Source organism: Pongo pygmaeus, chromosome 10 (genome assembly GCF_028885625.2).
Source record: "Pongo pygmaeus isolate AG05252 chromosome 10, NHGRI_mPonPyg2-v2.0_pri, whole genome shotgun sequence".
NCBI classification, from domain to species: domain Eukaryota; kingdom Metazoa; phylum Chordata; class Mammalia; order Primates; family Hominidae; genus Pongo; species Pongo pygmaeus.
Window position 1 is genome coordinate 129354087 of NC_072383.2, and position 24635 is coordinate 129378721.

The following is a 24635-nucleotide window of genomic DNA, read 5'->3' on the forward strand; positions in this document are numbered from 1 at the left end:
CAGCTCTCTTGGAGCTCACATTCTGCAGGGGAGGGGGCAGACTTCATCCAAATATACCGAATATGTGTGTACACGGGTCAGATTCTGCAGGGGAGGGGACAGACCTCATCCAAATACACCGATTGTGTGTGTACACGGGTCAGCAGTCCTAAGCACCATGGGGTCAGGCGGTCCTAAGTGTTATGAACAAACAAAGCCCAGTTCACAAATGCATGCACCTACTATGCAGCCACAAAAATTGTAAAAAATTAAATAAACAAAAGGGGAGAAATAGAAAAAATAAACTGTTAAAAATATACTTTCATTTTTTATTAAAAAAAAGGGGATGGGAGCTGCAGTCCTGCTGGGGGCTGGCCTGTCGGCTGAGAAGGCCAGGGAAGCCCCCCACCAAGACGGTGCTAAACAAAGGCCCAAACCAGAGACAGAGCCTCACGCAGCTGTGGGTGGAAGGCGGGACAGCACAGTGCCCGGAGCCCCCGTCCTCACCTACACACGGTGCCCAAAGCCCCCGTCCCCACCTAGATGTGTCCCTGAGCCACGCCACTAACAGGGGCTGCGAGGGCTTTCGAGGCTCCTGGAAAGCCCCTAGAAGTTACCCCTGTCACTGGCTCACTGGCATGGACAATGTCCCACGGGAAGGACAGACTGGAGGCGAAACGTCTCTCCAGAGTCTGCCGGCGACTGTCACTTAGGTGTCCTTGGCCGGAAGGAGCCCGACGCCCTCTGAGGTGGACCCCTGGCCCCATGTCACATCCCAGCTGAGAGCCCCCCGGTGGGGAGTAAAGCGGCATGCTGTCACAGGGCCACCTGACTGCCTCTTGCGCCTCCTGATGCCGCTGCCACCACCATCTGCCTGCCTCTCACGCCCTGCTGTGACATCCTGGCTTTCGCACTGTTTCCAAAGAGCAGACCAGTGCCCACCTCTGGACCTTCGCACGTGTTGCTCTTCCTGCTAGCCTGACTCTCACGTTCCAGCCTTTGCCCAAATGCCACTTCGCAGTGAAGCCTGGTGGCCGCCCGGCCCCTCCTGGACACACCATGTTCTCCACCTGCCTTATTTTCCTCCTGAGCATCCTCATCCCCAACGCACTGGCCGGCTCCCTTGCCTGCTGTCTGCTCCTCCCCCTGGAACATGAGCAGGCACCTTGCCCCGCTGTGTCCCTGTCCCCACGACGGGTCACTCGGCACAGATGCCAAATAATCAAACCGCTGCCTTCATGGCCTCTTGGAGCTCAGTCCCACTGCTGTCCCCGCTACCCCCTTCTCCAGCCAGGTGGGCCTCCTCCCAGCCCCTGGAGCTCTCCATGCTCTCCACATCAGGGGCTGGCAGGGAAGGTTGGGGGAAAGGTGCTTCCAGCATTTCAGGTCAGCAAAAGCCATTAAAGAGCCTGAACACCTGGGCTCAAACCCCAGCTCTGATACTGGCCCGCTGTGTGGTCTTAGAGTAGTTACTTAACCTCTCTGGTCTCCATGTTGTTCTTTTGGATTAATTTTTCAATATTCTTTTTCAATTGGTTAGTGATTAATGAAATAACTAATGTTGATTAATTATTAATTAACACCTACTTCATAGACGTGTTTTGAATTTTACCTGGCATCTGTTAAGTTCTCTGTGTTATGTTTTAGTCCCAAGAGGAGAAAACCCTTTCCCAATGGACGTGTGTAGCCCTGTGTGATGCCACTTAAACACCAGATGCAGAGTGGGAGGGAGGGACTCATGAGGCAACCAGGGCTGCACCAACAGGATGATGGACAGCTACCGCAGCGTTGGTAAAATGATGGTGAGAAATCGGGATGTGGCTGCTGCCATTCATTAAGCACCTACTAAATGCAGGGCACTATGCCTGCCCAGGCACTGTCTCATTTGAGGCTGAGGGTTGGGTACTGTGGTTACTGCTTCCCAGCAGAGCAACGGACTCAGGGAAGCTGAGCAAGGGCTAAAAGCTACAGCTGGAACATGGCCGATGAGAATGTCAGAACTCACAGCCAGTCTGCTCCCAGCCACTGCCCCACTTCCGGGTTGAGATGACTTACACCAGCCACTGTCATCTTGGAGCACTACAGGGGCCGGGGCAGAGAAGCAGCTTTCGACTCCCTCGCGGCCCACCTGGCCTGGGTGGCCGATTGTGCAGCTGCTTAATTCTGCCATTTTGGCTTAATTCTGGCTAATTTTGTGCTTCTCTTTATTTTGGAAGGGGGTACTGCCAAAGGCAGCCTGTATCATCTTTATTTAGTTCTGGGAAGGAAGTTGTTAGCAAGAGGAGGGCGCCACCTTCCCTACCAGGACTCGCCAGGTAGATTCACCAGGCACTGAAACAGCTCCGGGCATGGTCCTGCGGCCTCAGAGTCACTGAGGATAAAGGGGTGGCAGATGCTATGCTGGGCTCTTGCTTCGGGGTGCGAGTGAGACAAGGGTTTATAGATCAGATAGATGGAAACAAGTGCAGGGAAGAAGCCTTTGCATTTCTACAGTTAATGAACCAAGTCCATACAAAGCAGCTGTTAGAAAGGCGTGAGTGGGAGAAGCACTCGGCCCTCGAGGGCAGCCTCAGTTTCATCACAGATGCCATGGCTGGGAGGACAAGGTTTGCTGGGGCTTGTTTTGGCTTCAGCATCTATCTCTCCAAATCTTACCCGTTTCTGCAAAGCTGTCATCCGACGCCAGGGCCGCTCCTCCTGGACATGCCCTGGACTCCGGCCCCCATGGGCCGCGCTGACCTGGTCTCCCTCCCCAACCTCTGCAATGACCTCCCGCTGATCTCCAAATCCTGGAGGGGCCATGGCTCTATTTATACCGTTCCTTAGGTGATCTTAGCCAGCTTTGAGGTTTTAATTGCCACATAATTCCAAATGAACCCTTCATCCCCGCCCCCCATACCCAACTGCCTACTCATTATCCCCACATGGACGTATGGGAGGAAGCTCAAATTTAGCCTGTCCGAAATAGAATTCTTGATTTTCTTCCTCAAACAAGTTCCCTCCCCAAGCTGTGCCATCTCGGCCAAGGACACCATCATCCCCTCAGCTCCTCCAGATGCAAAGCTGAGAGTCATTCTTGATTTCCTGCCCGCTTTCCTGCCTTGTTCAACATCCAGATCTTTTTAAAAAAAAAAAAAAAAAAAAAAAACCTCCCAGTTTAAAAAAATGTTCACCCAAACTCCCCCCACCCATGTTTGCTGTTCTCTCCCGTGTCCAGCGCTGCCACGCCATCTCTCCCCTGGAGCATAACCAGCTTCTCAGAGCCCTTTGTGCCCTGAGACAGCTCCTCCAGAGCCACTGGCTGCACCAGAGATTGCCCCACAGCCACTCTCCTTCAAGAGCCCAAAGGCTGCCAACTGCACCGGGAACAAAATCCAGACTCCCGGCTGCAGCCAACAGGCTCCTCTGTGATCCAGCCTCTTCTCTGCCCTCACCTCTAGCCTCTGCCTCCTCCTCACTGTGCTTTTGCCACACTGGCTTCTGCTCAGTCCCATGATCACATCAAGGTCATCCCCAACTCCAGGTCTTAGCGAGTGCCATTCCTGCTGCCCGACATGCTTGTCCCTGCATCACCACGTGGCCAGCCCTTCACGGTGTGATGGGGTTTAGGATGTGTTCCCTCCAAACCTCAGGTTGAAATGTGACCCGTGTTGGAGGTGGGGCCTGGTGGCAGGTGTCTGGGTCACGGGGGCATAGCCCTCATGAATGGCTTGGTGCCCTCCCCATAGCGATAAGTGAGTTCTTGCTCTGAGTTCACTCGAGAGCTGGTTGTTTAAGGGAGCCTGACTCCTCCTCCCTGTCTCTTGCTACCTCTCTCACCATGTGACGCACCTGCTCCCACTTTGCCTTCTGGCATATTTGGAAGCTTCCTGAGGCCTCACCAGAAGCTGAGCAGATGCTGGTGCCATGCTTGTACAGCCTGCAGAACTGTGAGATAAATTCGCTTATTTTCTTTACAAAATACCCAGTCTCAGGTATTTCTTTATAACAACACAAAACGGACAAAGACATGGCAAGTGTCCTGACCAGTGACCAGAGATTATTTTATTTACATGTTTATTCGATGTCATGCTTTCCATCCCACTCCCTACACTTGTCCATGAGAACCACAGGATTACAGGACTTGTCTCCCTGTCTGCTGGTGCACCCCCGGCCCAGAACAGTCTCTGACATATGGTGAGGCAGAATCAATGATAGCAAAGGTGAGGCCTCTCACCTAGAACATCTGTCCCATGCCCCCAGCCCACACTGCCCTCTCCATCCGTCACAGCCTCCCATGTGACTCTGCAGCAATCCTGTAACCTGTTTGGTACCATTCTAATTTCATGTAATTCTCACTTTCTCAACTGGACTAGAAATGGCTCCACTTCTGTGTGTGCACTCCACAGGCAACAGGAGTCTAATTAACATTTTCTAAGTGGAATTAAAGCAATGATTTTGAGTGGAGGATCCATCCCGTGGCTGTCTAGAAACTAGACTTTAACACTTGAGGAGCCTAGAGAAGATTGGATCCTCACTACCAAAGATTCCACATTTCACCAAACCCACAGTCAAAACTGTGAATCAGAGACATAAGCTGGTTCTCCTGGAGGCCATCACACTGGTGGAGTTAGTCACACAGCTATAATAAAACATCTCTCGGAGATGGGCTTTGAGACTGATGAGGGTAGAGTGAAGTGGATGGCGAAAAAAAGTTTAAGCCAAAAATAGGAGAAATATTGGCTGCAAAGGCTGAAATTCGTGGTGTTAGGTGGATGGTAGGGGAAAAGATAGCTCAGTCAGGGGGTGGTGGGGGCCGTGAGTTTAGTATTAGTGAGGTCTACGAACCAGCCAAAAAAAAAAGAGAAATAGACAAGGCTCACAAACACACGGACAGGCTAAATATATCCATCCATCCTGGCATGAGGACATACTGATTCATTCTGCACAGCGTTACTTTTCTAAATGTAGCCAGTGTGCGTGTCTCTATTGAAACATCTATAGAAAAATCAGTGTTGCAAGGCTGAGATATTAATCAATGTTTCTTTCTATCACTAACCCTCTATTTCTCCTCCATTCCCCTCCCACTTCCCATCCTGAGGGCTCCATTCCGTGCTCACTGCCTCAGGGAGGATGAGAGATGGGTCAGGGAAGAGCAGAAACTGGGGACTCCCCTGGGCTTTGGTCTGCAGAGATAAGGGGAATCAAGAAGACAGCATACAGAGGGGTTACTGTGAGAAATTGAGACTAGATTTCCCTTCTAATCTGCAGAAATATATTGCTACACCAGAGGCAGACAGATTAGCTGAGAAGAACTGATGCATGTATAGACACTGGTGGATTCTGCAAAGATGGGCTCTTGGCTCTGCTTTCTGGAAAGTTCCAGAGAGCTGACTCTTAGAGAACTCACGGCTAGCATGGGGAGTTGAGAAAATGGAGCTTAAACAGCCTGGCAGGGATTTCTGAATAACCCCAGCATAGCCAAGAGCCCACGTGAATGCATACAACTAAACAATTAAATTCTTTCATGTCTTATATTTTACAATGTCGTCATGTAATTTTTACCCTTGTCTCTGAAATAATGGAAACAACTGGTAGACGGTGGCTTGTCTACTTTTACAGCCTACATATAAGCAATACGCATCAGATAGAATGGTGCAAATCTGTGTGTGTACACTTGGATGAGGGCAGGATGGAATCCCACGACATCTTGGCTTTGGGTCACCCTACACCCCAGCCTAGATCTCACCTTGGTGTGCCAATCAACTGCCTCAGGGCTCTCAGATCTACTCTCTCTCCTTCTCTTGTTTCGCTCTGTATCAGAAAAAGCTACACTTCCCAGACACCCTCGCCCTCTGCTTCTGGGTAGTCAGTCAACAGGCAGCATCGGCGGGAGGGAAGCCAGGGATTTCTCCCCCTCTCTCTGCCTCTCGAGCTGTCTCTGGTAGTGGCTCCATCTCCTGTCTCTAACCCACGGTCTTTGCTCCTGACTCTGAGATCATCACCCCCACTGTCCCTTCAGCCTTAGAGGTGATGCCAGCTTCACGATGCAGCCATTTGGCTTCTTAGTTCTTCAACCCTGTGTGTCACAATCCCCTGTATTAATGTCCCTCCATTTGAAATACCTTGGCTGGCTCCTGCTTTTTGACTGAAGTCTGACTGGTAGACTGAAGGAAAAGGATGAAGCCAACTCCAAATTGATGACACATTTCTATCACTCTTTCAAAATGTGTGTCTTAAAAGTGAATTAAGCACTTTGGGAGACCAAGGAGGGTGGATCACGAGGTCAGGAGATTGAGACCATCCTGGCCAACATGGTGAAACCTCGTCTCTACTAAAATACAAAAAATTAGCCAGGCCTGGTGGCAGGCAACTGTAGTTCCAGCTACTTGGGAGGCTGAGGCAGGAGAATCGCTTGAACCCGGGAGGCAGAGGTTGCAGTGAGCCGAGATTGCGCCACTGCACTCCAGCCTGGCGACAGAGCGAGACTCCCATCTCAAAAAAAAAAAAAAAAAAAGAAAAGAAAAAAAAGAAAAGTAAATTAAGTAATTTTGAGGGGGTTGTTCTGTTTCTTTCACTTGAGTTACAACTGGATTCAAACCTGCTTCACAGACTTACTGTAACAATTCTAAGTTAAAAAAAAACTCACTGAAATGTTGATTTTGCTGATCATCTACAAAGCAGAAAATAAATCTGTCCAGGAAAATGTACAATCTGATAATTTTTTTTACTTATCTACAATTTAGCTTGGATTTTTTTTTTTTTACTATCCCTTAGTTTGCTTGAAATTTTCCTATCAAAAATAAACGGTTTTGATGCTTCTTCCCAACTAGGAAAGCTTGTTCCAGTCCCAGCTGTCAGACAATCCCGGGCTGATAGCTACTTTAATGAATCAGCAGCAGAAGTATAAATCAGGGTACAGGGAGATGGGGATGGGGATAGAGGTGCTTGGTTTACCTCAAGAGTTATAACATCACAGGGGCAAAGGCAGGTTCGGTAAGTTCCAGCTGCTATTTCTCTCCAAGGGCCAGGAAACAAGGTCTTAAGATAAAAGTCACTGGCCATAAACAACCTTATTCAAGGAAAATAACCTCGTCTGCAGGGCACCTGTGGTGTGAAGGCTGAGACCCGTGAGTTCAGCAACAGAATCGGCCAAGGGGGGCTGCAGTAAACCCCTCGGCTTACCGGCCAGTCCACAGGACTAAAAGAGAGGCCAAATGCCAACTCACCCCGGAACTCAGCCACACCATAAAAGAGGGAGACGTGGCCAGAGTCCAGTGGGAGGGTGGGGAACGAAGTGGGAAGCGGTCTACGCAGCAGCTCCCGAGCCCCCTGTGTGTAGCAACAATCAAAACCCATGTTAGTGTTTATCACAGGTCACCACCTACAAATGACGGGAAATGGTGTTCTTATTCCTGTATGCACACTGCTGGCACAGTTTTCCCAGAGAACCTGCCTGAGACCCAGCCCGGCTCCAGACATCAGCCTCCACATGCTCACCTAAACACATCTGAGGATTACTAAGTTCTAGAAGTACTGTTATGCCAGGTACTGAACACACATCACCCATTTAATCTGCACAACAACCCTTGAAGCAGGTGATATTTTTATTCCCATTTACAGAGAAGGAAACCAAGGCCCAGAGAGGTTAAGTAACGTGTTCAAGTTTGCCCAGCTAGTCAAGGCTCAAGCCAGGATTTGCACCTAGCGAGCCCAGCTCACTCTCTCTCCACTGTCTGTGCTCTCTGCTGTCTAAGAGGCCTCCTCCAGGACCTCTCTCATATTTGCGGGATGTGCTGATGTTTGCTGGGACTCTCTGCAAGGCAGTACACATGAGAACCTTTTCTGCAGTGCCCTGAAGTCACTCCACCTCCTTCCTTCCGGAGTTCTCAGGCCACTACGCACACCGTGCGTGCCTCTGTCACAGAGCCATCTGCACTTCTCCTGGGGGGCAATCGCACTTTCCTTCTCATGACTTCCACAAGCAGCTAGGATTCTCTCAGTTCCTGGGAGCGCAAAGGGCCCAAGGATTCCCAAAGAGAGTCTGAAAACCCCGGGTTTCGCCCAAAGACAGAATCCCACCACACCCTGACACTGGGCTTCCGCTTCTCCACTCAGAGACCTTCCCAGGGCACATGCTGTCATTCATGGGAAGGCTTCACATCTGAAAAGTACTCAGATTATACACCACGGCCAAAACTGCCTGTCTGAAACGCTGTGCCTGTGGCAGGATTTATTTTTAAAGCAGTGATATTTATAGCCGACTGTCGACATTCACGCCAGCGCTTAAGCTGCCTACAAATGTCAGGGTGCCGCTATCCCAGGGAAAAGCTCGGATGTGACACGGAACGAACGAACCTGAAGCAAACTGAATTATCTCCTCAACGTCAGATCAAACGTGGACTTGTCCTGTGCTTTGGCTGCTGCCTTGCCTGAGCGAAGAAATTAAGGAAAAAGCAATTTCCCCAAACAGGAGTTAACAGTGACACTTTGAATGTCACATTAGCGGGATCTGCTACGCGTGGTAGAAATAATGAAACATTTATGTACACACGATTTCCTTTCACCCAGCACCTGGCGGAAGGAATGCAAGCACTCACAGAACCCACGTCTTCAAAAGCAAGAAAGACAAGGTCTTTAAACTGTTTGTTTTCATGGCATCACGACTGTCTGTCCCAGTCCCAGAAGTCACACTCATTCAGAATGAGAATGTGCGTGAAAAACATTCATGTGAATTCAGTGAGGTCTATTTCAGCCCAAGTATTTTAGTTTCTCAAACTGGGAAAAAAATGGATCCTTAGGAGTTCCTTTGGGGGGAAAAAAAAAGAGAGAGAGAGAGAGAGAGAGATTTTCCTGAGTCTTGATTGGTCTTTGATCCTAAAGCCTCCTTCCTTCTCCTCTGGCCCTGATGAATCCCGGAGACGCAGGGGTGGCAGCATTCATCCATGCTGCTTTGGGAGGGTTATTTTTCTCACACACAGTTTCTGTCCTGCCCCAGTGGCTCCCGGCTGTAAGCCCAGGATTTTGGCCAGCCAAGTAGAGGGGATCTTATCAGCTGGACCTGTGTTCAATGCCATTTCCAACACGTACAGGCTGTGTGCCCTGGGGCGAGTTAGGTACCTCCCTGAACTTCAGGTTCCACATTTATGGAATGGCAGCAAAAAATACCATCCTTCCTAGGTTGTTGCAAGAATGAGATTAAACGTTAGATTCAAAGGGATCTGCACAGAAGCCAGGTGCGGCAGCTCACGCCTGTAATCCCAGCACTTTGAGAGGCCGAGGTGGGTGGATTGCTTGAGTCTAGAAGTTTGAGACCAGCCTAGGCAATATGTCAAAACCCCATATCTACTAAAAATACAAAAAATTAGCCAAATGTGGTGGCAAACACCTGTAGTCCCAGCTATTCAGGGGCTCAGGCAGGAGGATGGCTTGAGCCCAGGAGGTCGAGGCTGCAGTGAGCCTAGATAACGCACTGCACTCCAGCCTGGGTGAGAGAGTGAGATCCTATCTCAAAAAAACAAAACAAAAAAAACAAAGTGACCTGCACAGGAATTATGTTTCATGTAAATATCACTAAGTTTTATTTAGGTCTGCCACTCGATTTGGCTTCTGTTAGTTCCCTCCCATTTTCATTATTTGATCTCCCCTTTCCTGCCTTCTTTTTGTTTTTTGTTGTTTCTTTTTGTTCGTTTTGTTTTGTTTTTGAGATGGAATCTTGCTCTGTTGCCCAGGCTGGAGTGCAATGGCGCGATCTTGGCTTACTGCAACCTCCACCTCCTGGGTTCAAGCGATTCTCATGCTTCAGCCTCCTGAGTAGCTGGGATTACAGGCGTGTACCACCACGCCTGGTTAATTTTTGTATTTTTAGTAGAGATGGGGTTTCACCATGTTGGCCAGGCTGGTCTCAAACTCCTGACCTCAGGTGATCCGCCCGCCTCAACCTCCCAAAGTGCTGGGATTACAGGCGGCAGCCACTGCGCCCAGCCTGGTTTTCAATTTTAATGTCTCCGTGGAGTGCTGTTCTATATGTTTTTATGTCACTCTTAGTGGTTGCCCCAGGGAACTCAATATACATATTTAAATTTAAACAATCTACTCAGAATTAAAACGTGCCATTCCAAGTGGAATTCTTACATGTTCCATCTATATAACTGAAACCCCATCACAGTATTCTACGTTTTCATTGAAGTGTCATTTATGTATATGAAAGAGTCTATGAGGAGAAAAACAGCCTGGTCTAGCCTGTTACATTTACCCGGATATCCGCCCTTTCTGTTTCTCTCCTCTGTCCAGTGTTTCCTGAGCACCAACTACGTCCAGGTGGCCCGACAGGCACTGGAGACACAGTGGACACAAAGCTGAGAGGCCCTGGCTTGTGCAGGGCTCACATCCCAGTGGGAAAGACAAGCATTGATCAGGTGAGGATATAAAAATACAAGCTTGTGACACATGGGTAAACTGAGGCTCACAGAGATGACTCAGCCCCTTGTGAGTACATCCCACACTCTGAGACAGAGTGCTCATTCTGTATCACTGTGCTGGGGACAGGGACAGAGTGGTTCAGAAGGACAGACCCTGCCCTGGCCTTCCTGGAGCCCACTCCACACCCCAGCACGCGTCAGGCCTGGAAGTCGGCGCCTCCCCGCCACCGCAGTTCTCCCTGCACTGCTCTGTTCCTGCCTCCACACAGTCTCACAGTAAGATGGTGGATAAAAACGTGCTTTGAAAGATGCAAAGTGCAGTGGCTCATGCCTGTAATCCCAGCACTTTAGGAGGCCAAAGCAGGCAGATACCCGAGGTCAAGAGTTCGAGACCAGCCTGGCCAACATGGTGAAACCCCGTCTCTACTCAAAATACGAAAATTAGCCAGGCTTGGTGGCAGGAACCTGTAATCCCAGCTACTCAGGAGGCTGAAGCAGGAGAATTGCTTGAACCCAGGAGGCGGAGGTTGCAGTGAACTGAGATTGCCCCACTGTACTCCAGCCTGGGCAACAGAGTGAGACCCTGTTAAAAAAAAAAAAAAAAAAAAAGAAGGGAGGGAGGGAGGGAGGAAAGGGAGGGAGGAAAGGAAGAAAGGGAGGGAGGGAGGGACAAAAGAAAGAAGAGAGAGAGAGAGAGAGAGAGAGAGACAGAGAGAGACAGAGAGAGGAAGGAAGGAAGGAAGGAAGGAAGGAAGGAAGGAAGGAAGGAAGGAAGGAAGGAAGGAAGGAAGGAAGGAAGGAAGGAAGGAAGGAAGGAAGGAAGGAAGGAAGGAAGGAAGGAAGGAAGGAAGGAAGGAAGGAAGGAAGGAAGGAAGGAAGGAAGGAAGGAAGGAAGGAAGGAAGGAAGGAAGGAAGGAAGGAAGGAAGGAAGGAAGGAAGGAAGGAAGGAAGGAAGGAAGGAAGGAAGGAAGGAAGGAAGGAAGGAAGGAAGGAAGGAAGGAAGGAAGGAAGGAAGGAAGGAAGGAAGGAAGGAAGGAAGGAAGGAAGGAAGGAAGGAGAAAGAAAGAAAAAGAAAGAGCAAAGTAGGAGTCAGGTAACCCACAGAGGCCTCCAGGACCCCGCACTCCAGCCCTGTGTGCTGGTTACTCAGGACATACCCTCTTCCCTGCTGTCCAGAGCAGTTGGCCGAATGTGGGAAAGGGATGTGTTCATGACCGACCGCTGGGTCACAAAGTACCACAACTGGCACTTCTGCTTAAAACAATGGAAAGTGTCCTCTCACAGCCTTGGAGGACAGAAGGCTGAAATTCAGGTGTCGGCAGGGCCGGCTCCTCTCCTGGAACCTCTGAGGGAGAAGCCGCCCCGTGACTCACTCCAGCTGCTGGCATGGCCAGCAATGCTTGGTGATCTTTGACCAGAAGATACCTCACTCCCATCCCCTTGGGTGTCTCTGTGCCTCTTCTTCTTATAAGGACAACAGTCCTTGGGTTTAGGGCCTGCCCTACTCCAGCATGACCTTATATTAATGACACCTGCAAAGACTCATTTCCAAATAAGGTCATTTTCACAGATACATAGATTTAGGACTTGGGCGTCATTTGGGGGAACACAGCTGGCCCTCTACATGCCCCGAAATGATGAGTGGGGCTGCTTCACTTGCTCCCCATCTGCCTGGATTCATGTCTCTGGACACCTGCCCCGGACCAAGCCCTCAGCCACGCTGGTACATGCCCTAGTGGCTCCCACCTCGGTGCTGCTCCTGTTGTCTCCTCTTGCCCCTGTGAGATTTCCCCAGGGATGTTGCTTGGCCAGGCCGTTGTTGTCACGTGGGCCTCAGCTGAAGTATCACCCCCTAACAGACATGTGCAGGGTGCCCTGCGCTCCCCTCTCCTTCCAGGTCACCCTGGCTCATCACCGTCTTCCTCCGTGTCTGAAATTCTTATCTATTTGCTAGATGACCTGATTTTTTTTCTGTGCTCCTCCCACCCCAGTAGAAGGTAAGTTTCATGAAAACAAAAATAACCTTGGACTTGTTCCTCATTTTACTCCAAGCAGCTGGCATGGTACCTGGCTATCCTTCTGTCTATTCTAGTAGATTCCTTTGAGGGTGTATATCAGTTGTTCTGCCCAGGCCATCAGACCATGACTGCCCCGATGTCACCGAGCAGAGTACAGAGAGGCTGGGATGTGTATCTGGCTCCTCCGACAGGCCCCGCTTCTCATCCTGTGAGTCCACAAGGCCCGCGGCAGCAAAGAGCCACAAACTGGGGGCTTAAAACAACAGCAACGCATCCTCTCATGCCCTGGAGGCTGGAAGTCTCATTCGAGGTGTGGACAGGGCCATGCACCCTCCCAAGGCTCCAGGGCAGGCTCCTCCTTGCCTCGCCAGGCTCCTGGGCGCTCCGTGGCTTATGGTCACAGCGCTCTGATCTCTGCCTCCATCCACGCGTGGCTTCCTCCCTGAGCAACTGTGTCTGTATCCAAACTCCCCTCTCCTTTCTCTTCCAAAGCCTGTCACTGAACGAGGGCCCTCCCTGATGTGTGACTGCACCTTCATCTGGTTACATCTCCAAACACCCTATTTCCAAACTAGGCCCCGTGCCCAGGTTCCGGGTGGACGTGATTGTGGGGAGGCCGATTAAACCTACCCCTCTGTCCAGAAGCTTCTCACCTGCCTTCTGCTCCCTGGGCTCCGTAACCACTGATTCTGCTCACAGCCTCTGGTGGTTCCACCAGTCCCTGCCTCTAACTGCTTCTAGATTGAGCTCTCTGAGTCTAGAAACCTTGTGAGTGTGAAGTTAAACCGTTATTCCCTGCCAGGACTCTAAAATAAAAGCAGCTGTTGCTCTACCGCATCCGAAGAACAGAACCGTCTCACAGGCCATGGGAGAAGAGGCTGGAGAGATGCGTTCTGGCCGTTGCTGTGAGTGAAGCAGCACAGGCTGCAGCCCCTTTACCCAGGAGCTGGGGAGAGGCTGAGGACCCAGAATGTCTTGCGTATCAGGTAGTAGGAACTCACATGAAAAACACATGAGGCTTTTTTTGTTGTTGTTGTTGTTGTTTGTAGTGAGTAAAAAAGCCCAATGTGTTTTTTATTTGAATCTGAGAAGCTGGAGAATAAAAAGCATTTTGTTTATCACAATGCGCTCACTTCTGACAGGCACCCTGCTTCAGAGGAGTGCTGGGTGTTTTAATCAGACTCCTGTGCCAGGACCTAAGCGGAGGACTGACCGTGGGTTAAATGCAACAAGGCGTGTGGGGTGGGGAGATCCTTGTCCGACACCAGCCCCGGCTGAGGAGATGTCGGAAATCACCAGCTTTCCTGTGTTTATTCCCCTTGGAGAGTCTCTGTCTATTCCAGAAAGAAACTGCAGATTGATCTGTAGATGTGACTTTATAGAGTCACCTGTGAGCCCCAGAGAAGCACCTCTGCAGAGAAGCACCCTGACTCCAGGCCTCTGGCTGCCCAGTCATTCTCCATGAAGGCAGCACTGACTCCAGGCCTCCGGCTCCTCAGTCATTCTCCGTGAAGGCAGCAAGTGTCTGCAATGCCAGTCGGTTCAGTGAGGCAGTCTCTCAATCCCTCACTCATTCATGCATGCACTTGCTCAGTTACTAATTCAGCAATCAATCAGTATTTATCGAGTGTCTACTACATGCCAGATTTTGTGCTGGGCACTAGAACAAAGGCTCTCTTGAGGATGTTACATTTTGGTAGGGAAGACAAATACACAGGCACAGTTAGAGCAGACAAGACGAATGCGCTGAAGAAATGGAACCCAGAGATGTGCAAGTGACCAGCAAGGGGCCCTCTGGTCCTTTAGACCAGGTGACCAGGAAAGCAACATGAAACTGAGACCCAATAAGCCAGGAATCAGAAATACAAAGTGCTGAGGGAAACAGCATTCCAAAAACAAAAAACAAAAAACAAAAAAAAAAACCACTCAGTGCAGGAAATCCAAGCTAGCCTGTGGAGAGGCCACATGAGGAGAGAAATGTCTGGCCTGCCCCCTCTCTTCCAGCCATCCCAGGAGAGGACAACACACAGGCAAAGAGCCAGCCAAGGCTGCAGATGATTGTAACTTCAGTTGCCATCTGAGCGTAACTACCCAAGTGGAGGCCCCACGTGAGAACCATGTAGCTGCCCAGTCAACCCACACAGCCATGAGACATCAACACAAATCACTAATCTCAGCCACTCAATTTTGGGGTTGCATTAGTCCATTCTCACACTGCTATAAAGACATACCTAAAACTGAGTAATTTATGAAGAAAAGAGGTTTAACTGACTCACAGTTCCTCAAGCTGTACAGGAGGCATGGCTGGGGAAACCTCAGGAAACTTACAATTACGGTGGAAGGCAAAGGAAACGCAGGCACATCTTCACATGGCAACAGGAAAGAGCATGAAGCAGGAGGGGCTACACACTTTTAAACCAACAGATCTTGTGAGAACTCACTCACCATCACAAGAACAGCAAGGGAGAAATCTGCCCTCATGATCCAATCATCTCCCACCAGGTCTCTTCCCCAACATTGAGAACTACAATTCAACATGAGATTTGGGTGGGGACATAGAGCCAAGCCATATCAGGGTGCTTTGTGATACAGCAATAGCTAACTGGTATACCTCTGTGCGGGCCTCCCTGCATCTCCTCTTGCGTACTACATCTCTACAGAGTTGCAGATATAATTCCTTAAAAATTCAGGTTAGATCACATCATTCTACTGTTGAAAATCCTCTAATGGCCTCCCATCTCTCTCAGGAAGGAAAGAGCCAAAGTCCTTATGTTGGCCTTCAAAAGCCTTAAGTGATCTGCTCCAAGTCATCTCCCTCATCTGACCTCATCTAACTATTTCCCCGTGTTCATTCGACTCCTGCACCTCGGGCTTCCACACACTTCTCAGACACAGCAGGCATTCACCCTCTGCCCCAGGGCCTTTGCACTTCTGCACAGCTGCCTCCCTGGCTTCATCCAGGTCTCTTTTCAAAGGACTCACCCACAGTGAGGTCTCCCCAACCACTAAATGTAAACCAGCTCTTCCATGACTATCACTCTTCACCTCTTCTCACTTCCCCACCTGACCTGCACATTAATTTATCAACTCTCTACCAGAACCAAGGGCATGGATTTAGATCACTTTTTCCAGAAACTAGAAAGTGTTTGATGCAAAGTGGTTGCTCAATATTTTTGAATGAATATGTCTTTAGGTGTGGGTTCAATTAGATTTTTTTTTTTTAACTTTTATTTTAGGTTCAGAGGAACATGTGCAGGTTTGTTATATAGGTTTTAATCAGGGCAAGGACTGTAGGCTTTGAAATTCTTCAGGAAGCCAGTGCCTGAGGTGAACAAATCAATTTCCCTTTAAAATCTGTATATCTGGACATACTTTTCTGACTCTTCAAGTGAAAATTACTTGGCAGCCCCCATAATACAGTCAAAAAGGGCTCTGTAAAGAACCATGTGGGCTGGATGCAGTGGCTCATACCTGTAATCCCAGCACTTTGGGAGGCCAAGACCGGCAGATGACAAGGTCAGGAGTTCGAGACCAGCCTGACCAACATGGGGAAACCCTGTCTCTACTAAAAATACAAAAATTAGCCAGGCGTGGTGGTGGGCCCCTGTAATCCCAGCTACTCAGGAAGCCGAGGCAGGAGAATCGCTTGAACCTGGCAGGCGGAGGTTGCAGTGAGCCCAGATCGCGCCACTGCACTCCAACCTGGGCGACAGAGCGAGACTCCTTCTCAAAGAAAAAGCAAACAACAAAAAATAAATAAATACACCATGTGTTGCTGTGCATAACCAATCACAGGCTGTGGGGAAGCAGGGCACGTTGTCTTTAGCTAAATTGAATGATCACTATTAAGACAGGCAGCACATCAGTGATATTTGGAAACAAAAAAGCCAGCATATGAATGTGACCAGTGGGCTAATTATCAGTTCAGACAGGCCCTGAATGCACATTGGCACAGCTCCACAGCTGTAATTACCCCCATTAACACAGGACGAGCAGTCTTAATTCACAGGCCGCACGTCCCGTCTTGCCCCGCAGTCACTTTAGGACATGGAAGACACAAGACGCGTCAGGTGCGAGATGAGAACGGTGACCACAGGATTTGGGATGAAAGGTCGTGGTGATGGCTGCCTGAGCTTCATGCTTTAACCCAAGTGAGCCGCTTCTATCACTCTACCACATGTGTCATCTAATAATGGAACAACGTCAGTTTCTTGAGGATCAGCAGGGAGGTCCGTAGAGTGGGAACCTGGAGTTCTCCCACCCCGAGCATCAAGGGGTCACAACGTGCTCCATCTCCCACATGTGGTGACGCCCTGACCCTGAACTGCACATCCCTAGGCTTCCCTGTCATAGCGATGACACCATTGCTGCCCCAGAAACTCACGTCCTGACTCCTTCCCGCCTCTCACACTCCACGTCCAGCCCATCAGCAAACCCTGTTGATTTGACCTTGAAGACACACCCTGAGCCTGCACGCTTCTCCCCATCCTGCCTTGGTGGAAGCTCCCATCATCTCACATCAGGACATGGCTCCCAGTGGGGTCCCTGCTTCCACTCCTGATTTTTTTCTGTGTGGCCACTGGAGTGACCCTCTACAAACCAAAGCCAGATGCACCTCCTCTCTCAACTCCAGTGGCATCTGACATAAACTGATTGCAAAACTATGCCACAGTTGCTCCCTGCATCTGAGGTAGGAGGGCAAGAGATGGGGCTTGGACTCTGGACCAAACAGGACTAGCTAAATCAGGTCCTAGGCAGAAGCACCTTCCCATGAGATGCACCCACAGTGCCATGTCAGTTTACCATTGCCGTGGCAACATCCAGAAGTTACCACCCCTTTCCATGGCAATGACCTGGCCATCCAGAAGTTACCACCATTTTCCAGTAATTTTCTGCATAACCTGCCCCTTAATTTGCACATAATTAAAACTTGGTTTAAATCCAACTTCAGAGTCACCTCTGAGCCACTACTCTAGGCGGACAGCCTGTAAGGTAGCCTTGCTCTACAGGGAGCAGGACCTCTGCTGCTGCTATGCACAGATGCTTCAGTAAAAGCTGCTAAGACCACCAGCTTGCCCTTGAATTCTTCCTTCGGCAAAGCCAAGAACCCTCCCCAGCCTAAGCCCTGATTTGGGGGCTCCCTGCACTGCACCACATCTACATTCTTGCTGACATGACTTCTTGGCTCCTTGTAGCTGGAGACAGTTAGCTTCCCCATCCCCTGAAACCAGGCAGACCCTGAGCCTTGCTTTGGCCAACAGAATTAAAGAAGTGCCTTGCTCCATTCAAGCCTGGGCCTCATGAGGTCCTCCATGTCTGCCTCATTCATGGCCCAACTGCACCCTGGCCAGAAGCCCTATCTCGCCTGATGGAGGAAGGGAGAGCAAGGAGCAAGGCGGTCACCCCAGCGCAACCAACCAAGACCCTCCAGTGGCCACTCAGGGGCATGGAGCCCCGGCTGGACCGGAGGAGCTGTTCAGTCTAGTCCAGTCAAGCTGAGAAGCTCCACGCAGCCAACCAGAGGTTTGGGAGCAATGACGAACTGTGACCGCTTCAAGCCCCAGGCTTCCGGACGGTTTGTTATGCAGCCTTGTTGGGACAGGGGGTGATACGTACAGTTCTACAATTCTTGGAATTCTGCCTTGGCCTCTAAGACTCTGGCCAATTTATTCCCAATCCGGGTTTCCTTGTTTACCTCCCTGCCCCTCCCCACTCACTGTCCGGCCCACCTTCTTCTCCTTGGACATGTCGAGCATCCACACATCCCAGGCCCTCTGCACTCCTCCTGCCTGGAATGCTCCTGCCTGAACACTGACAGGCCTGCTTCCTCCCTCTGCTCAACATATATGTCTAGGGAAGCCTCCTGGACCACTCTTTTAAAGTGCCACCATCAGCAGGAACTGATTTCCTGCTCGTTTACCCAATTTATTTTTCTGCAAAGCACTTATCACTGCCTGACATTATATCACATGCATTTGACTTTTTCTTCATTGGGGAGTTGAATGTTGAGGTGTATTTTGCTAACTGCTATACCCCTGGTGCCTGCAACAGTGCTTGGTACATAGCACTCAATCAACCCTTGTGAATGAATGAATAGTCATGCAATAAGCAGCTCATGGCCCAGGGATGCCACGTGTGTCTCACAATATAGATCCCTGTTTAGGCACACCACTGTATCCCTTTCCCTTGGTAGGGATGATGGGGACAGGGAAATTCCCCAAAAGACAGGGTGGACTTGCAGGTGGAGTCTAGTCAGACCATCATGCAGGGGGAGTCTAGTTAGACCACCCCACTTGGTTCAGACTCCAGTGCTTTTCCCTCTCTTGGTATTTTAAATTCCACAGACCAGGAATGAAGGGCTCCGGAATACTACATTTTCTCTTGTACAAGTCCCATCAAAAAGAACACAGCTGGGCGCGGTGGCTCACGCCTGTAATCCTAGCACTTTGGGAGGCCAAGGCGAATGGATCACTTGAAGTCAGGAGTTCAAAACCAGCCAACATGGCAAAACCCTGTCTCCACTAAAAATACAAAAAAAAAAAAAAAATTATCCGGGTGTGGTGGCGGGTGCCTGTAATCCCAGCTACTCTGGAGGCTAAGGCAGGAGAATCTCTTGAACCCGGGAGGTGGAGGTTGCAGTGAGTTGAGATCATGCCACTCCACTCCAGCCTGGGTGACAGAGTAAGACTCCATCTAAAACAAAAAACAAAAAACAAAAAAAAAAAAACAAAGAACTCTTCTTGGGTTCTTCCCATATATGGGGCAATCTAGCCTTAGCGTTCCTCCCCAATCCTCCTTGCTAATGATGCAAAAAAGGCTTGAAAACTCCATATGCCATTAGGCAATTCTTTTCCAAAGAGACTTGGGAAAATTGCTCCTCCATTGCTATGAAAATGTTCCTGACAACCGTTTCTTCTGTATTTTTCTGCATCCTCTAACATAACATTCTGAGTAAGAAAACCATGTCCAGCACGCCATGCTTTGTTTTGCTGGGGAAGCAGTGAGCTCCCTTCCCCAAAGGAGTGACAATTATGCAATTGTTCATATTTTCTTTTCTGTCCAGCCTCCCTGGAAACTCGGAGCCAAATGAGAATCTTGGAGTAACTATGTTCAGCCTCCAAGGTGGTGTATTTTAGTTCTTTCTTCTCTTTATGCAAACATTCTATTTCCTTCATATCACTTCATTATATTTAACGATTTTGGCAATTAGGTCATATCCTTGGAAAGAAGCATAATAAAAACACATTCACAGATACTGAAGTCATCAATTATCATTTTTTAAGTAAGAAAATCAGGAGGGACTCAAATCAGGTTAAATATCACTGTGTGATCCATGCTGGGGGCGGGGGGGTGTCTAGTCAGTTTCAGTATTATTCTCCCATGATTGTTTTAGGAAACATTCAGCCCCAATTCCAGTCTTTTCTATTTCACTGAAAGCTTTTATATTTGGAAGGAAAACTACATCCCATTCACAATTCAGTAAAACCCAGTGGTGGGTGTGATTTGGTGGCTCGTTCACCAGGCTCTTCACCAGGCTGGCACTTCAGTGTCTTTGTTCTGTGCAGGCGAAGGAGAGGGGCTGTGAGCCGGCCCTCAGGCACACTTAGCTGGGAATCCTGCACCACCTGACATCCTCCCAGGATGGGTCTCTGATCCCAGTAGAATCCTCTTCAGGCTCTCAGCAAATCAGGTTGATTGAAACTGTGCTGAGGTTCCAATTCCACTCACATCACTGACAACAAAAGAAAAAATGCCACCAACTCAAAGGGTGTGAGGTCAGAAAGGAGGGAAGATGCTGCATCGCCGGCTTTGAAGGTGGAACGCGAGGCCCTGAGCAGCCCTTGCAGCTGGAAAGGCAAGGAATGAATTCTCCCCAAAGCTCAGAAAGGCACGCAGTCCTGCCAACACCAGACTGTAGCCCTGTGAGGCTCATCTCAGACTTCTGACCTCCAGAACTGTTAAGAAAATATGACTACGTCACTTTAAGCCACCGAGACACTGTGGGGTCACTTGCTACAGCAGTGATAAGAAAAAGACACACGGTTTCTGAGCTCAGTACCACTGACACGTGGGACTAGGTGATAATCTGCTGTGGGAGACTGATCTGCATGGATCTGCGCGTGGGAGAGGGTTTTACATCCCTGGCCTCCCCTTCCCCAGTCATATCAATCAAAAGTGTCCTCAGACATTGCCAAATATCCCCTGGAGGACAAGTTGGCCCCACTGAGAACCATCTTTCATGGCTTTTTAATCCAGAAGACTCTCCGCTAAGCTCCTTCCTCCCAGGGATTCACGGCACACCTTCCATTAAATTCACTAAGCCCTGAACGTGTGTCCCAGGCACTAAAGGCAGAGGGTTGGATAAGTCACGGTGTGTGCCCTCAGAAAACTCACAGTCAGTCATCGAGGCAGCTGCTTAAAGAATTATGTGGTAGCACCTCCTCTCTTGAGGGTTACATCCTGAAAACTTAGAGCACACAGTGAGAAGCAGGATGGTGAGCTTGCTGAGAACCGCAGGACCAGCTTGGTTCACATTCAGTGCCGGTAGTCAGAGAACAGGGCATCTTTCTTTGCTAATTGAGATGGAATCATTCTTTTCTAATTGAGATGGAATCCACATGCCATAAAGGTCACCATTTTAGTGTGCAATGCCCCATGGTTTTGGCACATTCACAAAGTTCTACAGCCATTATTACCATCTAACTCAAGAACATTTTCATCACTCCAAAAAGAACCTCATACGCCTTAGTGGTCACTCCTCATCCCCAACCCCCCCATCCCCCACCCCCTCCACTCCCCCCACCGCCATCCCTGGAGGGGTCACTCCTCATCCCCACCCCCCCACCCCCTCCACTCCCCCCACCACTATCCCTGGAGGGGTCACTCCTCATCCCCAACCCCCACCCCCTCCACTCCCCCCAACACTATCCCTGGAGGGGTCACTCCTCATCCCCAACCCCCACCCCCTCCAGTCTCCCCACCACTATCCTTGGAGGGGTCACTCCTTGCCCCCATCCCCCACCCCCTCCACTCCCCTCCCACTATCCCTGGAGGGGTCACTCCTTGCCCCCATCCCCCACCCCCTCCACTCCCGCCACCACTATCCCTGGAGGGGTCACTCCTCATCCCCACCCCCTATCCCCATCATCCCTGGCAACTACCCAGAGGCTCCCCTTAGAGCTCCAAACGCTTCCCCAAAGAGGCTACAGATGGAGGTAAAATCATTTCTTGATTTAAAGAGTATTTGCGGATGCAGCCTAATCCTGTTTTCTGTAATTGTGAAATGCAAATGACCCCAGTAATATATGTACTGGATCATAGAACTGGAGATGATTTTTTTTTATTTTTGTAAAAAAATGTTTCCCAGAATGAGAATCCAATCAAATTTTAACACTTGGGGAAAAAATTCATTCAGCTTAACTCAGTGGCATCAATAGCAAATCAACCCACTGGCTAAATATTGAAGGAGAGCTCAGCTCATCAGGAATGCATGAGGAACATCCAGTTACCTGTACCCTGATAGAGCAAGGTTCTGGTTTAGCTATCCTCTTTATAACAAAGGTCATTAAACGTCTGAGGAGCAGCTTAAAATTCCTGAAGTTTGAAACCCACTGTAGCCACCTCTGGTCTTTAACGTAGGCAGACTCCATTTCCATTCAGGAGCGGTGTGCCTGCCACTGCATAGCTCAGCTGTGTTTAACATCCTAAGAAATGGAAATGCATAATTGGCTTTACGGGATTGCTTCCAGAAACACTGGAATTTTGTTATTTATTGCTTTTTATACCACAAAAGGGGGAAAAACAGCCCCAACATCTCTGAATGTGGATGATGGCTTCCAAAGGAGCTTTACATACCTTCTGCTCGGGGGTCCTGCAGCCCCTCCTTCCTCACACCGACCTCACAAAGAGCAGAAGCGGTCCCAAATGCAGAAAGCCAGCTTACCTTCAGGACCTGTTCTAGGTTCTCCAGCTTGGCTTGGAGCTGGTGTTTCTCCTTCACGGCCAAATCGCGCTCTCTGGTCACGAGGGTGAGCGGGTGGTTGAGATGCACATACTCTGCCTTCACCTGCAAGCGGAAGGGATGGAGACAAGGAGGTTATCACAACATGACTAAGAGCTGGTATCCATTGCTTCCTCTTTAGGAGCAAAATCTTCAATTTCCTCTTAGAGGATCCTTCCCTCCCTCCTTCTCCATCGTGGACTGGGTCCACTCCTACTAGGGGTCACTACACATGACCAAGGGCTGGCCAATCAGCAGACGACCTCCGTCTTCCTCCCTCCCACCTCCACCACAGCCTCAGTGATTGGTTCAGGGTTGCAAATGTGTCACAGGCCTGGCCAATCAGTGTAATCTCATCCCCTGGATGTGGTGATTGGTTGGGGAAGTCACATGACCCAATTGCATTCTGGGGGAATGAGATCTTGCACTTGTATAGGAACCTAGAAGAGCTCTCCCTTTTGCCCACTGGACTTGGAAAGTTAAAGACAAAAAGCTGGAACTACTGTGGCCTTTGCCGTCACGAGGGAAGAACCCATCTGAGAACAGAGCCAATGAGATAAACACAGAGAGACACAGAGGGAAAAGCAGGATCCCCACGGCATCATTTGAGCACCCAGATGAAGCTGAGCCTGAAGCTAATTGTCTTTTCCTTTTCAGTCACTTGGACCAATAGATTCTCCTTGTTTGCTTACACCAATTTGAATCGTCTGTCCCCTGTAACTATGAGAGCCCTAACAGATACAAGTGTTTTCCCACTGTCTAAGCATATTTATTCTTGTCTAAAAATTTTACCTCATCTTAAAAGTGAATAAAAATGCCAATGAAATTCCACATGAACTGGAATGCATTCCCCCAATAAACCCAAAAACCACATAAATTCCATTCTCAGGCCACAACCCCCAGGGCCAAGCTACAAGCTTATTGGGAAGGCAGGTGCCATGTTCAGTCTCTCTCCTCTGCAAAACAGGTAAGGGGATGCTGTCAACGAAAGAAGTCACCGTGGTTCCTTTCCCATTCATTTTCATTGTGGAGGCAACATATTTTAACCCAACGGCAGCCTTGTAATTTCTTCTCCTCCTCCTCAAGTGTTATGATGTGAATTACGGCTTCAATAACAGACTAACATAATGTCACGCTTTTCAGCTGCAGAAGTCCTTTCTGTTTCAAATACTTTCTGTACTGAGTGTTAGTTTAACCTGACAACTTCTGGGGCACCAAAGGAAAGGGAGGCACCCACTTGGCATTCCCAAATAGGAACAGGGTTACAGGAAAGCTGTTATTAAGAGGTCGTAGAGAGGTCTCATTCGAAGGAATATTTTAATGCCATTTTGCTGCAACGTGATGTTATCAGGCAACGAACTTAGAGAAATAATCCAAATGCCCCCGGTGAAAATGTCATGACCTATTTGAACTAAACCATCCTCACTTCTGAACCTCAATACCCTGGGGTGCAGGTTTGCAGAAAGCATCACCTCTTGCATCCTAGCTGTTCAAGAACATTAGGACTTGAGGGTCATGCTTGAATGCTCCTCAATTCAGTGTCACACAGCGACCAGCACCATCTTTCTGAAATATCTGCCAGATCTTGCCTCTCCCTGCTTGAAACCTTCTGTGGTTTCCACAAAGATTAGGATAAAATCCAAACTCCTTGGTGGTGTAAAAGTCCTACCCACCTGCTACCCTGTCGCCATGATGCTGGGGACACCCTGGCCTCCTTCTGTCCCTTAAACAGGCCAAGCTTCTTCCCACCCCGGGGCCCCTGCACCTGCTGATTCCATTGCCTGCAGATCTCTACCCCGCCCTGCCCCAGTCTGCTCAGGTCTGGCTCCTTCTCATTAGGTGTCACCTCAGACAGGCCTTCCCAACCCTTGCAAGGTGACGAAACCCTTGCCTTCACCCCCCTGCCTCCATGCCCCTCCCTCCCACACCACCATGCTTTGGTGTCCACGTGTGCTCGGCACTGTCCTCTGCGGCTGTTTGCCTTCTTCCTGTGGCTGCTCCTCATTGGAACAGAAGTGTCACCAGACAGAAGTTTTCTTCTGCCTTGTAATTTCCCATCATCAGAGCCCAGAGGACCGCCAGGCAGGGAGTCAGTGGTTGAGCAAGATTTTTGTACTGAATGGAATGGTGTTGAGGAAATTTCCAAGAATGGAAAGGTGAACCTGGCTCCTGGGTGGACTATTGCTGTCAGCCCTCCCAGACCCAGGCCCCACCGTCATCCATCCCCCTTTGTGTCCC

At 49.5% G+C, this 24635-nt stretch overlaps 1 protein-coding gene across 7 annotated transcripts in view; it reads right to left on the reverse strand.

Moving 5' to 3' along the window:
- Positions 1 to 24635, reverse strand: part of RIMBP2 (RIMS binding protein 2) — a 317525-nt gene that overhangs the window by 87563 nt on the left and 205327 nt on the right. For all 7 annotated transcript variants that reach the window (XM_063646814.1, XM_054443052.1, XM_054443055.1 and 4 more), the window contains one exon: positions 22341 to 22463. The gene's annotated coding sequence lies outside the window, so the exon portion shown is untranslated. The remainder of the gene's footprint in view (positions 1 to 22340; positions 22464 to 24635) is intronic.